The sequence below is a fragment of the Heptranchias perlo genome, chromosome 15, assembly GCF_035084215.1.
Source record: "Heptranchias perlo isolate sHepPer1 chromosome 15, sHepPer1.hap1, whole genome shotgun sequence".
NCBI lineage: Eukaryota > Metazoa > Chordata > Chondrichthyes > Hexanchiformes > Hexanchidae > Heptranchias > Heptranchias perlo.
Window position 1 is genome coordinate 30,576,535 of NC_090339.1, and position 13,904 is coordinate 30,590,438.

The window sequence follows — 13,904 nt, forward strand, 5'->3', positions numbered from 1 at the left end:
CAGTTTTCCAAACCTGGAATTCTTCCATTATATAACACATTCAAGAGTGATTTTTGTACGATCATAACACAGCTTGTTATCAAGCAGAACCCTGCCTGATTTTCCCCTCCCTAGCCCTACTGTGCCGGGCCAACCGTTGTGTCTCGACTTCTTTAGCTGAAATCAGCTAACTTGGTGCAGATTGAAGATAGAATCTCAAACTTTCTGATCTGCATGGTTTAGAGCTGTACCCAACAGTGCCCTTATCTACTAGGTCATCAGAAGAACTGTGGTCTTTCAGTTTTTAAATGTGGAGATGCCGGTGATGGACTGGGGTTGACAAATGTAAGGAATCTTAACACTATAACCTGCATTTCTGCTCATTGGGGTCTATTTTGACTTTTGGGTGAACGACTGACGGAGTGCGTTGGTCGTCTGTCCATTCCAGCGGCGAAGAGGCCCCCCCTGATTTTGAGGCTCCGACCTCATGTAAATCTGGCAAGCAAGCTGCGTAGCACCAAACAGGAGTCCCGGTGCAGCTTGCTAATTTGAGGCTTCAAGGTCAGGCTGGGGCGGCCGCCAGCAGGGTAAGTTGCGGGGGTGGGGGGAGGGGGTGCGGGAGGAGGGGGGCTCTGCTGGTGCCCACAGAAGTTATTCAACACTCTTCGGTTCCATTGCCCGTGGAACTGGTCGGAGCCTGCACTGCGCAGGGTCCGACCAGTTCTGACCTAAAATAGCAATTGTAGTCCTATTTACCTCTGATTTCCATATTAAATGTGGCCTATTGCCTGAAAAGGGCAGGCATTTTGGAAGGGCAGGTATCTTCCAAAATAGAGCCGGTCGCATCGCCAGCATTAATGGGGCGGTAAGGCTATCGACCCCACTTTGAGGCCGTTACCACCCTGTTAACGCCAAAGGGGGTGAAAATTGACCCCAATGAGTTCCTCATCAAAGCCACGTTAGAAGTGAGTTTCTAGGGAATTTCTACTGGACTGTAATCCCACCCCCTATGCAAAGCGACAAGTGACTTCCCTGACTGTCCTAACTATTCTGTCCATTCAGAAAATCCATTTTACTGTTGTCTCGGCCGTACTGGAGAAACCAATTGGAGAGGTTTGGAGTGTTGTTCATTTGTCGCCATTTCAGGTTTTATTTTACGCTGATCCTGAGGATAGGAAGCAGCACATATTGTAACATCTGCAAGCTTGGTATCTATGCTCGAGTCCCAGGGATGAAAGACGGGGGGAAGGGAAAGTAATTGATGTGTTGGCATGTGTACAAACGTTAAGTTACTAGTTACACTCCCGGTTGCACAGCGGAGAGGACTGGAGTGTAGGAAGACATCACGTGAAAGTGGCAGGATATAAGAATGAGAAAAGCCATTCAGCACATTAGGTGGCTCCATTGTATTGCTTCAACACTTGATTCACAATTGTGGAAGATGGGTGAGAGTAAAATGATTTTAAGTTAAATATGATCAGTAATCTTTCTCTGGAAATACAAGTTTATGAAGTCTAATAAATCAGCCAATAAATTACTGTGTGTGACTTTAGGGTATGAATGCTTACTGTATTTGTATGCTAATATTTCACATGGCAATTCCTGGGCTATGATTACCACAGAACTATTTCACACTTGTACTGCACAAAAAAGTCTCACACACTTGTATGGCATTAAAATGTTTTACAGTAGCATGTATAATATTGTCTGATGTTAGGTTGGAAGATACACACTGAGAACCTGTAGTTAATGAAGGCCACCAAGGGGCATCAGCCATATATGTACCTTAAATATGATTGTGTAATGGCAACCATAACATGAGTGATTTGTTTAGACTAAATCACTGGATCCAATTTGTACTCTATGACATGATACAGTTGATTTTTAATGATCTTTCTTAGAGAGTTTAATGACCTTTCATGCCTTTTTTCATCAATTTTAGGTGGGCTGAACAGTATGGATTTAGTGAGAATCTGTGGAGTGACATGCATGTTGACATCAAAATCAGCAAAAAAGTTAAAAGAAAGACTTCCATTTATGTAACAATGTAATACGTCTCTCGAAAATGTCCCAAAGTGCTTCACATACGGTAACTAGCTTTGAAGTGCAACGACTTCATATAGGCAAATATGGTGGCCATTTTGAGCATAGCAATCAGTAATTATATTTTAACATACACATATTAAAATACAAAGAACAAACCTGATTTTGAAAAATTAAACAGGTCCTATACTGAGGACTGGGTAATGCAATTTGTAAAGACACGGGCCTTTCACTTCTGGAGCTAGGTTGAAATATAGAGCAGACTGCTGGATTTCATTATTTCTATGTCTGCTGGCTGCAAGGGTTTTACATGAAATGACTTTTGGCTATCTCCATCCAGTTTCCAGTGAGCAAAAGCCTTCAAATCAAAGCTGGCACTAAATTGGCAAACTCACTCAGACAGGCCATGTGATGGCTGGTATTGGAAATGGAAAATGTCACGTTGGTGCAGTATGCAGTGTTCTTCTGAGATTGGGGCTGAGGCCCATTTCTGGGGCAAAGTAGAAAGAGCTTAAATCTTCATTTAATCAATTTGTAGCTGATTTAAGAATTAGCATGATGCTCGAAATGCAAGGGTTCCATTCAGTTTAATGAGCATAAGATTTTTCATTGGTTGGCTCTGAAAAATATACGTCAACCACTACTTACTGTTTTCTGTCCTTTAGCCAACTTCCTCCCCTTGCTGATTACTTTTGATTGTTTTTTAAAACTTTTCTCTAACTTTCTCCCCTTCTCTCATGAAGCAGTTGGTTCTTGCTGGGGTACAGTTCCACACGAGGCAAACTGTAAATAAAGAGTTGAGGAGTGTGTCGGACAATTCCGGGATCTGGATCAGGGAGAAAAGAGGGAGGCATAACACATGGCGAAATCGATCCAGAGGGGGTTTCCCTCATCCCCACCAGTGTTTGTATCTATGGTACCACAAGTAATGCCCCCCACCCCCTCCCAACCTGGAACCTCACCTGAGAACCTGTTCTTCAAGTGTGAGACTAGACAGCAAGTGTCAGCACCATTCAATCTCTGTGGGCTTTACATCCAAACCTGTTCCTGTTCTCACCTGTATACTTTCCAGTAGTACAGTGATTAGGAGCAGGAACCTTGGATAATTTTAACTAAAACGTTTCATTTCTTTTCTCCTGCCATCTGTGATTCTCATAGTTTCACAGCAGGGACGCTTTATATTTTTGTTCTGTATTTTTCCAATGTATTCCTTTTTCCTCCATCCTTTCCCAAAGGTGCTGGCTCATTATGGAGTGTGGATCTATGGACACCAGCAGCCCTCCAATAATTCACCCAATTGGCCATTCTTTATGTCAGAACTTAGACAATAAACATCAGCAGACTATTGGACTGTGGAGGGCATCACTGCCAAGCCCAACCTTGTTCTCCCCGATGTCCAGACAGACACTTACCAACAGGAGTTACTGGAAAGCAACCTAGAGTGGGAACCCTGGATAAATTTTCCCCTCAGCCCAGGCATGCTATAATGTCCTAACTGACTCAGCACAGACCAGAGATCTTCTGGTCTTCATGGCTTAGTTCCACGTGAGTAGATGTTAGGTCAGAATAGGATCATTCTTGGCCCTGATGCTCTCCATAGTAAAATAGCCTGCTGAGACTCACTGTCCGAACTCATGCATGAAGGATGGCTGCTTTAGCGAGGTTCCAGAGGGCTGCCAGACTGCCAGTCCTTGTGGAATTGTATCCCAACCAGAGTCAACACCTTCAGGAGAAACAGTGGGGAAAAATGAAGGTACTCCACATAGGAGAGATAACATCTTTACAAAGATTATTTTCACATGGCTTCCCACATCAGTTCAGAACATAGCATTCAACACATTTTTAAAAAATGTTATAGACTTCTTTGTACTTAATTACATTTATTTTTAAAAAGCTGTCCTGAGACAAATCCGTCTCGATTTCCGGTTGTCACTCAATTCATCATGCAGCTCCAAGGGCGCTGATATACTGACTCTGATCATCACCCATCCACAGTGGCGAAACACTGTGATGGGTGATTGCCAGGTCCCTCTTCTCATGCTGTGGTAAAATGCTGGAATATGGTAGTTTCACAACCATAGCTGTACTTACAGCCCACTGCATGAAACTGATGCAGTAATCATGCATTTTAATTCTGCACAGCTGCCCAAGCTTAAATTAATGAAACAAAAAATATATATTTATATTGAATTATGGAGTGAAATTCTCATTCTGGCTCAGTAGCTTATTGATCCATGTTTTCTAGACGATGCTTCTTCTTTCGTATGGCAGCTTGAAATGCAACATTAAAGGTTGATGTCCAAGTTCATCATCCACTCTATGGCCTCTGGTGATACGGAGTGAATAGAAGCTATTCTACCAAGGAAGGATCTTAACGAGCAATGGTTCACAAGATGCTCCATGGTTTGAATAGCCTCTCCACAGTCATGCAATGGGCTATCCTTCAACTTCCATTTATGTAGCAGGTGGTTGCAGTGCCCACATGAAGTTCTGATGTGGTTCGCAGCAACCCATATTTTGCGTGACCTGGTGAAGCCAGGTGGTTCATCCATGGGGTCCATGATCAGGTCCTGATTCTTGACCCTGCCAATCAAAGCTGAAGAGAGGCAAGAAGCAGCTCAGATGACCTAATGAGAAATAAAACCATGTTGTTAGAGTACTATTTTAACACTGGTGCAAAGCAGTTTTGGATGCACATTGAAAAATGAACAACTTGCAAGACATACATCTCAGTACACCGAGTATGAATTATAACAAAACATTTGTAATTATTAAAAGTATTTTATCAAGAATTGATTTCACAAGTAGATCTGTTAATGCACCACAGATTATTAACTACAAGACGACAGTACTCAAATAATATTTGTGGACATTTGCAGCCTGCCAATGCTTCATCTATCGACTTTGGCAGACTTGCTGTTCTATGTGTCTCTCAGTCTGCATTCATGACCAGTAGTGGGTGTTGGCTGAGCTGGGATTCATTACTGTTCCCTCTCCACTTTTTGTTCTCCAGCCGCGCCTTGAGCCATCTAGGCCTTAAGCTCGGGAATTCTCTACCAAAACCCCTCCGCCTCTCCACCTCCCTCTCCTGCTTTAAGGCCCTCCTTAAAACTCACCTCTTTGATCAAGCTTTTAGTCACCCCACCTAATATCTCCTTCTTTGGTTCAGTGTTGATTTTTGTCTGATTTCACTCTGAAACATCTTGATACATTTTTTATGTTGAAGGCTCTATATAAATGCAAGTTGTTGTTGATTAGGTACTATATAAATGCAGGTCTTTCTTTCTTGGCATATCCCCAGATCCTGTCTTTGAATGCAAAATTGCAAGCAGCAAGAAACATGGTGGAGCATAATGACTTCACTGTATTGGAAGATAATTGAGGGACCATGCCCAAGACATGAACTTTGCACCTACACCTTTCCACCCCAGCATTTTACTGTATAGGTGTAAAAATATTGAACAGGCATTAAAAAACACCAATCTGCCCTCTCAGGTGAACGTAAACAATCCCATGGCACTATTTTGAAGAAGAGCGGGGGAGTTCTCCCCTGTGTCCTGGCCAATATTTATCCCTCAACCAACATCACTAAAACAGATATCTGGTCATTTATTTCATTGCTGTTTGTGAGACCTTGCTGTGTCCAAATTGGCTGCAACATTTCCTACATTACAACAGTGACTACACTTCAAAAGTACGTCATTGGCTGTAAAGGCTTTGGGACGTCTGAGGTCATGACAGGCCCTATAAAAATGCAAGTTCTTTCTTTCTAGTGTCAGCTTAAATTTGTTTTACAAATTAAAGGCAAGTGTACATTGGATTGCATGGTGGTTTTACCTTGCTTATTTGCTGTTAGAGGCTGTCCTCCTATCACCACTGAAATTTGACAATGTAATGGAGCCAGATTCTGTACCTCTGACAGCGCCCAAGAGTTGAATCATGGTGGGTTAGGGTTAGGGATAGGGATATTGGAAGCAGTTCTGCTTTCCCAGAGCTCCGACCTATAACATCAAAACAGCCACAGATGCTGCAGTGAGACAGGACTATCTTTAATCACACCATTTGACCACAGGTATGGTAGCTCCGAGTAATGGGAAAACTGAAGAAAAAGATTAAAGAACAGGGTGGTGGCATGATAGCTCAGCACATGGGTACAACTGTAGAGTGTAGAACACAAGTGTGTGTCTGTAATTTCCCACATGGTGTGTTCCCATTCCTAACTGCTGCTTTAGGAAGTGTCAAGCAGTGATCAGATGCTTCCTCAGGGAAGGAGCAATTTATTGTGAAGGGCCAACTTGGGACAAAGTTTCACACCAAGCGTCCAGCTAATCAGTGGCATTAACAGAGATTTCCAGCTCATTCCTTCAGCCTGGCAAACCACATGGTATGGGAAGGTACAGAAGAATTGGGCTGAAAGAAAAACGAAGAAATATGAAACGTACAGACAAATATTGCAGAGGCACACCCGGGTGTAGAGTTGGGTGGAGGACGAGGGGCAATTCGGAATTTGGAGCGGTGCCAGGAAGACCTAACCACGGCAAAAAAAAAACAAATTTGGGCGCACATCACCCTCCTCTCCCTTTGGTTGCGCCTAAATAAAATGAGAAAATGTATGAAATACACAGCAGCTGCTGGGAGAAAGGGCAGTTCAGCGTTTCGAGTGGAGAGCCTTGGTTTGTTCGGATCTCTATATAGTGCTGGTCAGAGTGTTAAAAATCACTCACAAAAAAAATCAACTTCGTATTTTACAAGAAAATACAATTTTAAGATTCTTCCTGCTTTGTAATTTGGAAAATAAATTGAAGGGACAGTAAACCAAGTATTAAATAGCAGCGTCCCACAGCCAACCAATGACTAAAACTGGGTGGCTGCGCTGACCATCTCACCGCTCTTTCCAACACCACTCTGAATCCTTCCTCTATTTGGCGGAAGTAAAGCGACACACGAAATCTCCCGCACAAGCAGAGCGAGAAAAGAAAAGTTTACGATACGACGGACTTGAAACATTGGTTGCAGACTTTTTTTTTCAAACCACGGAAGAAAAGCGGGGCGGTATGCAAGCGGATGCGGGGAAGGAGAAAGGGGGCAGCGGGACCTGAGCCGGATTCCCATCGCCTCTGTTGTGAGCTAAGATCACCCAACTGAGATCGGACACCGATTCCAGATCTAGGTCCATGGGATTAGCTCAGGAAGAATCCACCCCATTCTTTTTTTTTTGTTGATGCATTATATATTGTATATCAATATATTGTATTTTATAACCACCATTTTGCATAGTTTTCTTTTTGTTAAACAGATTTATTTATTGGACTATTTCACAATTCGGACGCTCATCCAATCCTGCGACCCCAGACACACACGATATTGACACCTGACCATCTCAATCTGATCTGCTCAAAGCTCCGGCCCCAGGGTCCTAGCGCCGACCGAACACAATGAACGAACAAGCGAAATTAAACCAATGAGCTGAGCGATCATTCGACAAACCCCGACTCATCCTATGATTTTCTAATATCTGACCGACAGCAATTAAAATCCAGTTTCGAAGCCAATTGAAAGCATTTTTGTTCTTCCGGTATGTAGCTCAACACAGAAACTTGCTAGTAATAATTCGTGATATGGTATGTTGGTTTTAAAACACAATAAAATTTGCATTTGTGTAACACCTTATTACCTAAAATGTTTCAAAGCGTCGCCCCAATGAATTTCAGCTATTCTATGCACAGCAGCATCCCACAAACAACCACGATATTAGGTGAATGACCAGTTTGTTTTTGGTGGTGTTGGTTGAGGGACGGGTGTTCTCTAGGACATCTCTCTGCTTCTTCAGAATGTCATTGGGATCTTTAACATTCAGTTGAATCAGATGCAGTTGAAGTCTCAGTTTAACATCTCATCTAAAGAGCAACACCTCCAACAATGCAACACTTCCTCAGTACTGCACGAGTGTCCGCCAAACTCAAAACAGTTAGAAAGCTTGAATTTATACCCTTTTAAGCAGAGACAAAAGTTCTACCAACTTAGCCAATGATGCTGATTTTATGGTAAATACTAAAAGTTTATACAGTATATATCTTCAATGTAAGAACTTTAATATTGAAATCCATTCTGGATAAATCTGTATCTGTACTCGTACTATAGATGTAATGTGTTTCAATGCTACAACACTAAACTGCATCTTTTACCTATTGAGCTGCAAGCAAAAAAATAAAATGATATATACCGTCAGAACTGTTAAAATGGGCAAATCTAGGGCATGAGAATTTCAGTTACGAATCAACCATGTGCCTGAAGCATCATTTCAGACCAAAAACATAAACAGTGAGAATCAGCAAGCTGCATCCGTCACACGAAACACAAGGGATGGCCTGTTCACACTTTAATCTGAGTTTACTGTCCTATTACCACTGGTGCAGCTGCTTCAGGTCACTGATTTTCATCAGTTATCACTGGACTGACCCTGTCACATATCTGAGTAACTGTTTCAGCCAATTACTTGTTAGAAATCACCTGATAACGGTGGTCTCATCTCAAGAATGCTTGGTATTGTAGTAGTGTAAAAGCAGCTGTTGCAAATCTCCACCAAAAAAAAAGCTTTTAAAGTTAAAACAGAGTCCGATGACGCACAACACCTCCTCTAACATTTTAATTAACAAAAGTACCGACTAGCTCACCAGTTATTGTCAATCCCTAAAAATCACACTGGTGGAGGAAGGCCAATAAACAACTTTCCCTTCATGTATTGGAGTACTTACTGTGTGTGAGGCCACTGATGGACTCTCTCTGCACATGTTGGAATGTTAGGTGTGGAACCCTGCCTTCTCCAGTGATGTGAGCAGACAGTGAAAAAGTGGCTCCTGGTTGCACCACTGTGCATCTTTTAGTGCAGTATAAAAATGGTATTAATAGATTTTCTCTACTCTCTCACCCCTCCCTTTCCTTTTTTCTTATTTGTTTATCCCCTTTTCTTAATAAATATAGATGTAAAATAATGTCTTTGTAAATAGGGGCATTGAATACAAAAACAAGGAAGTCTTGTTAAACCTTTACAAATCACTGGTTAGGCCTCAGCTGGAGTATTGTGTACAATTCTGGGTCCAACACTTTAGGAAGGATGTCAAGGCCTTGGAGAGGGTACAGAGGTGGTTTACCAGGATGAGGCACTTCAGTTATGTGGAGAGATTGGAGAAACAAAGAAGGTTAAGGTTAGACCTAATAGAGATATTCAAAATTATGAGGGATTTTGATAGAGCAAATAGGGAGAAACTGTTTCCTTGGCAAGTCGGTTGGTAACCAGAGGTCATAGATTTAAAATAATTGTCAAAAGAACTAGAGGGGAAATGAACAGAATTTTTTTTACACAGAGAATTGTTAAGATCTGGAATGCACAACCTGAAAAGGTGATGGAATCAGATTCCATAGGAACTTTCAAAAGGCAATTGGACATGTACTTGAAGAGGACTAATTTGCAGGGTTATGGGGAAAAAGCTGGGGTGTGGAACTAATTTGGACAGCTCTTTCAAAGAGCCAGCACAGGTACGACAGGCCGAATGGCCTCCTTCTGTACTGTTAGAGTCAATGATTCGAAGTGGAAGGATTTTTTTTATTTTACTCAGGATGTGGGCCACATTTATTGCCCATCCCTAGTCCTAACAACTGTGTGGTTTTCTACAGCTCTTCAGAGGACATTAAGAATCAGTCACATAGTGTGGGACAGGAGTCATGTGTAGGTCAGACTGGAGGGTTGGGCGGGGGGATGGGGGGGCAGGTTCCCTCTCCTGAAGGACATTGGTAAACTAGTTGGGTTTTTATGACCATCTGGCAACTTTCATGTCTGTTTTTCCTGATGATAGCACACAAATTAACGGATTTATTGAATTTACAATTTGCCATGGTAGGATTTGAATTTACCATCTCTGTTAGTCTAGTAAAAGAAAAACAGCCCAAAGTGCTTTACAGCCAAATAAGTACTTTTGAAGTATAGTCACTGTTGTACTGTAGGAAACGTGGCAGCCAATTTGTGCACAGCAAGATCCAACAAATAGCAATATGATAATGACCAAATAATCTGCTTTTGTGATGTTGGTAAAGGGATAACAAATGGCTAAGACACCTGGAAGAACTCCCCTGCTCTTCCTCAAAATAGCGCCATGGGATCTTTTAGGTCCGCCTGCGAGGGCTGACAGGGCCTCGGGTTTAATGGCTCGTCCGAAAGACTGCATCTCCAACAGTGCAGCACACCCTCAGTAATGCACTGGAGTATCAGTCTAGATTATGTGTTCAAGTCTCTAGAGGGGAACTTGATCCCACAGCCTTCTGACTCAGAGGCAAGAGTGCTACCACTGAGCCACAGCTGACACATAACATAACCAGTAACACAGACATAACCACTACACTCCGATATGCAGATGAGGGATCAGTGCTGGAGGGCACCAGTCATTGCGATCCCAGCACTTACACCGGAATGGCGCTCCGTGGATTTATATCGAGTTACATCAAGTCTGCAGCACTGAAACAGGCCATTCGGTCCAACTAGTCTATGCCGGCGTTTATGCTCCACACGAGCCTCCTCCCTCCCAACGTCATCTAACCCTATCAGCATATCTTACTATTCCTTTCTCCCTCGTGTGCTTATCTAGCTTCCCCTTCAAGGCATCTATACAATTTGCCTCAACAACTCCTTGTGGTAGCGCATTCCACATTCTTACCATTCTTTAGGTAACAAAGTTTCTCCTGAATTCCCTGTTGGATTTATTGGTGACTATCTTATATTTATGACTTCTAGTTTTGGACTCCCCCACAAGTGTAAATATTTCTCTACGTCTACCCTATCAACCCTTTCATTATCTTAAAGACTTCTATCAGGTCACCCCTTAGCCTTCTCTTTTCTAGAGAAAATAGCCCCAGCCTGATCAGCCTTTCCTGATAAGTATATACTCTCAGTTCTGGTGTCTTCCTTGTGAATCTTCTTTGCACCTTCTCCAATGCCTCTATACCCTTTTTATAATATGCAGATCAGAACTGTGCACAGTATTCCAAGTGTGGTCTAACCAGGGTTCTATACAAGTTTAGCATAGCTTCTCTTCTTTTCAATTCTATCCCTCTAGAAATAAACTCCAGTGCTTGGTTTGCCTTTTTTATGGCCTTATTAACCTGCATCGCTACTTTTAGTGATTTGTGTATCTGTACCCCAAGATCCCTTTGCTCCTCTACCCCATTTAGACTCTTATTATCCAAGCAGTATGTAGCCTCCCTATTCTTCCTACCAAAATCCTACCACCTTACACTTATCTATATTGAAATTCATTTGCCAATTACACGCCCATTCTGCAAGTTTATTAATGTCTTCTTGCATTTTGACACATTCTTCCTTTGTGTTAACTACATCCCCTAATGTGGTGTTGCCTGCAAATTTTGAAATTGCACTTCCGATTCCAGAGTCCAAATCATTAATGTAAATTGTGAACAACAGTGGTCCCAGCACTGATCCCTGTGGAACACCACTTCCCACCTTTTGCCAATCTGAGTAGCTACCCTTAACCCCTACTCTCTGTTTTGTAGCCAGCTTGCCAGCTTTCTGGGGCCATTATATTTACTCACTAAGCTTCAAAAAACCTGTTAATTATTCTTAGTGAAACAGGTAGTGAATGAGGCTGTAACCATTTCTGGCTATGATCTCTTCAGTGGGACCAGAATGCAGATAGTGGTGGAAATGGTCTATATTCAAAGCATGGGTTGGCAATCTCTAATAGGCAAAATATAGATGATGCATCTTTGTCAAAATCCAGATCCAGTTTTGAAGAAGGCACTGGTATCAATGCCTATGCACACACAACTGGTTGTCCCCTTGTAAAGGAGTCGAACAAGTGGGACCAATTTATGCGGAACATCTACTCCCTCCCTCCCCCAGAATTGTCTGTTTCTTTGGGCTCTGGAATTTGTGTATCTCCCCCTCCCTTCACTCCACCATTAGAGATGGTGCCTTCAGCCTGAAATTCATTTCCTAAACCCCTCTGCTTCTCCACCTACTTTTGCTGCTTTAAGACCCTCCTTAAAGCCAACTCTTTACCCCTTCTAATATCTCTTTCTTTGGCTTGGCATCCATCTTTTTTGATTACACCTCTGTGAAGCACCTTGGGTAGTTTTCCTTTCTTAAAGGTGCTATGTAACTGCAAGTTGTTGTTGTTGATAACTCTGAGCAGCCACCCATCCAGTCTTCCTGGCTCTTCAAACAATGGTGACGGCATTGATTGCCGTAAAATAAAAGAATCGCGACTGCTACCAGGATTCATGTGTACATATAGTTACAAACCGGCTGCATTTTAATGGAGTGAAACTCCTTCTGTTCATGAAAGGGGTGAGATATGGAATCAGAACTCGTATGGCCACAGATGAGTAATCAATAATACCCTTCACTTTGGGGAATCCTGCCACATGGTAAATGTCAATGTTCTCATGTTGCCTGCTGGTTTGTATGGGGAAATTTATGTCGGAGTTTGGACTGGCAAACAAGTTATCGGTCACCTGCTGTTGCACTGCTGCACTGCAGGTTGTAAGATTTGGCAGATATCCCCTGCTTCGGTTAGAAGGGACCACTGGCGTACACGTTCAACGCACGTCACTTTTACAGCCACTGGCTAATCAGCCTCAAAAACATGGCCACAGGAAAGCAAAAACTAACTATAAGGGCTAGTATCTGAAAAACACATTCCCCTTTAAGAGCAAGCTCCAAAGTGGTTGAAGGGACCTTCCAGCCAGTACCTACTTTATATGGACGACAAAGAACATCAGCGCATTCCCAGCACTGATCATGTGTTACGGGTCAAGTAGCTCATTAATTTTTTTAAAAATTCCTAATTGAGGAAGTGCTTGTCAGGTGCACTCACCCACTGTTCCCATGACACTACTTGGCCACATGTTGATGTGCTCTCATTGCTTCAGGTGACCAACAGGCTTAAGGCCTGTGCACTCAAACCCCACTTGCCTGAGTGTACGCATCACAGAATAAACACCTTGATTCTATACGTGTCCAGCTGTTATGTGACCACAGCACAGCATCATGCAGGTGAACTTCTGCTTCCCCTGGAGCTCTCACAATACCTTTATTTTAACGTAATCATCTGTGCCACCCTTACTTGAAGGGAAAGGAAGAGTGGAAGGATGGCTGCTGGGAGACTTAGACTGCCCTCTGCAGGCCTGGCTCATGACAGTTTTGTGCCAGACATTAACAGAAGCAGCACAGGTTGAATGTGTATTGAACATTTGTAAACAATTTTACAACACCAAGTTATAGTCCAGCACTTTTATTTTAAATTCACAAGCTTTCGGAGGCTTCCCCCTTCCTCAGGTGAACGAAATGAAATCCTCGAAATGAAATCGCATTTATAATTCACAGAACAATGCTTGATGATTACAGACAGTTTTTTCAACTGCCCGTTGCCAAGGCAATCAGTGTGCAGACAGACAGGTGTTACCTGCCAGGTCTCAGAATATACAAATCACCAAAAAAAAACAACAAACAAAAAAAAACAGAAATAGAGAGGTAGAAACATTGAAAAGACAGCAACTGACCCGTTATATTAAAAACAGATAACATTTGTTCGCCGGTGGGGTAACGTGTAGCGTGACATGAACCCAAGATCCCGGTTGAGGCCGTCCTCATGGGTGCGGAACTTGGCTATCAATTTCTGCTCGACGATTTTGCGTTGTCGTGTGTCTCGAAGGCCGCCTTGGAGTACGCTTACCCGAAGGTCGGTGGATGAATGTCCATGACTGCTGAAGTGTTCCCCGACTGGGAGAGAACCCTCCTGTTTGGCGATTGTTGCGCGGTGTCCGTTCATCCATTGTCGCAGCGTCTGCATGGTCTCGCCAATGTACCATGC

General features: G+C 42.7%; 1 long non-coding RNA gene across 2 annotated transcripts in view; it reads right to left on the bottom strand.

The window, feature by feature from the left end:
* Positions 1-1,588: 1,588 nt before the first annotated feature.
* LOC137332715 (uncharacterized) overlaps positions 1,589-13,904 on the bottom strand; it is a 75,589-nt gene continuing 63,273 nt past the window's right edge. For both annotated transcript variants that reach the window (XR_010965724.1, XR_010965723.1), the window contains exon 3: positions 1,589-4,649. This is a non-coding gene — a long non-coding RNA (uncharacterized lncRNA). The remainder of the gene's footprint in view (positions 4,650-13,904) is intronic.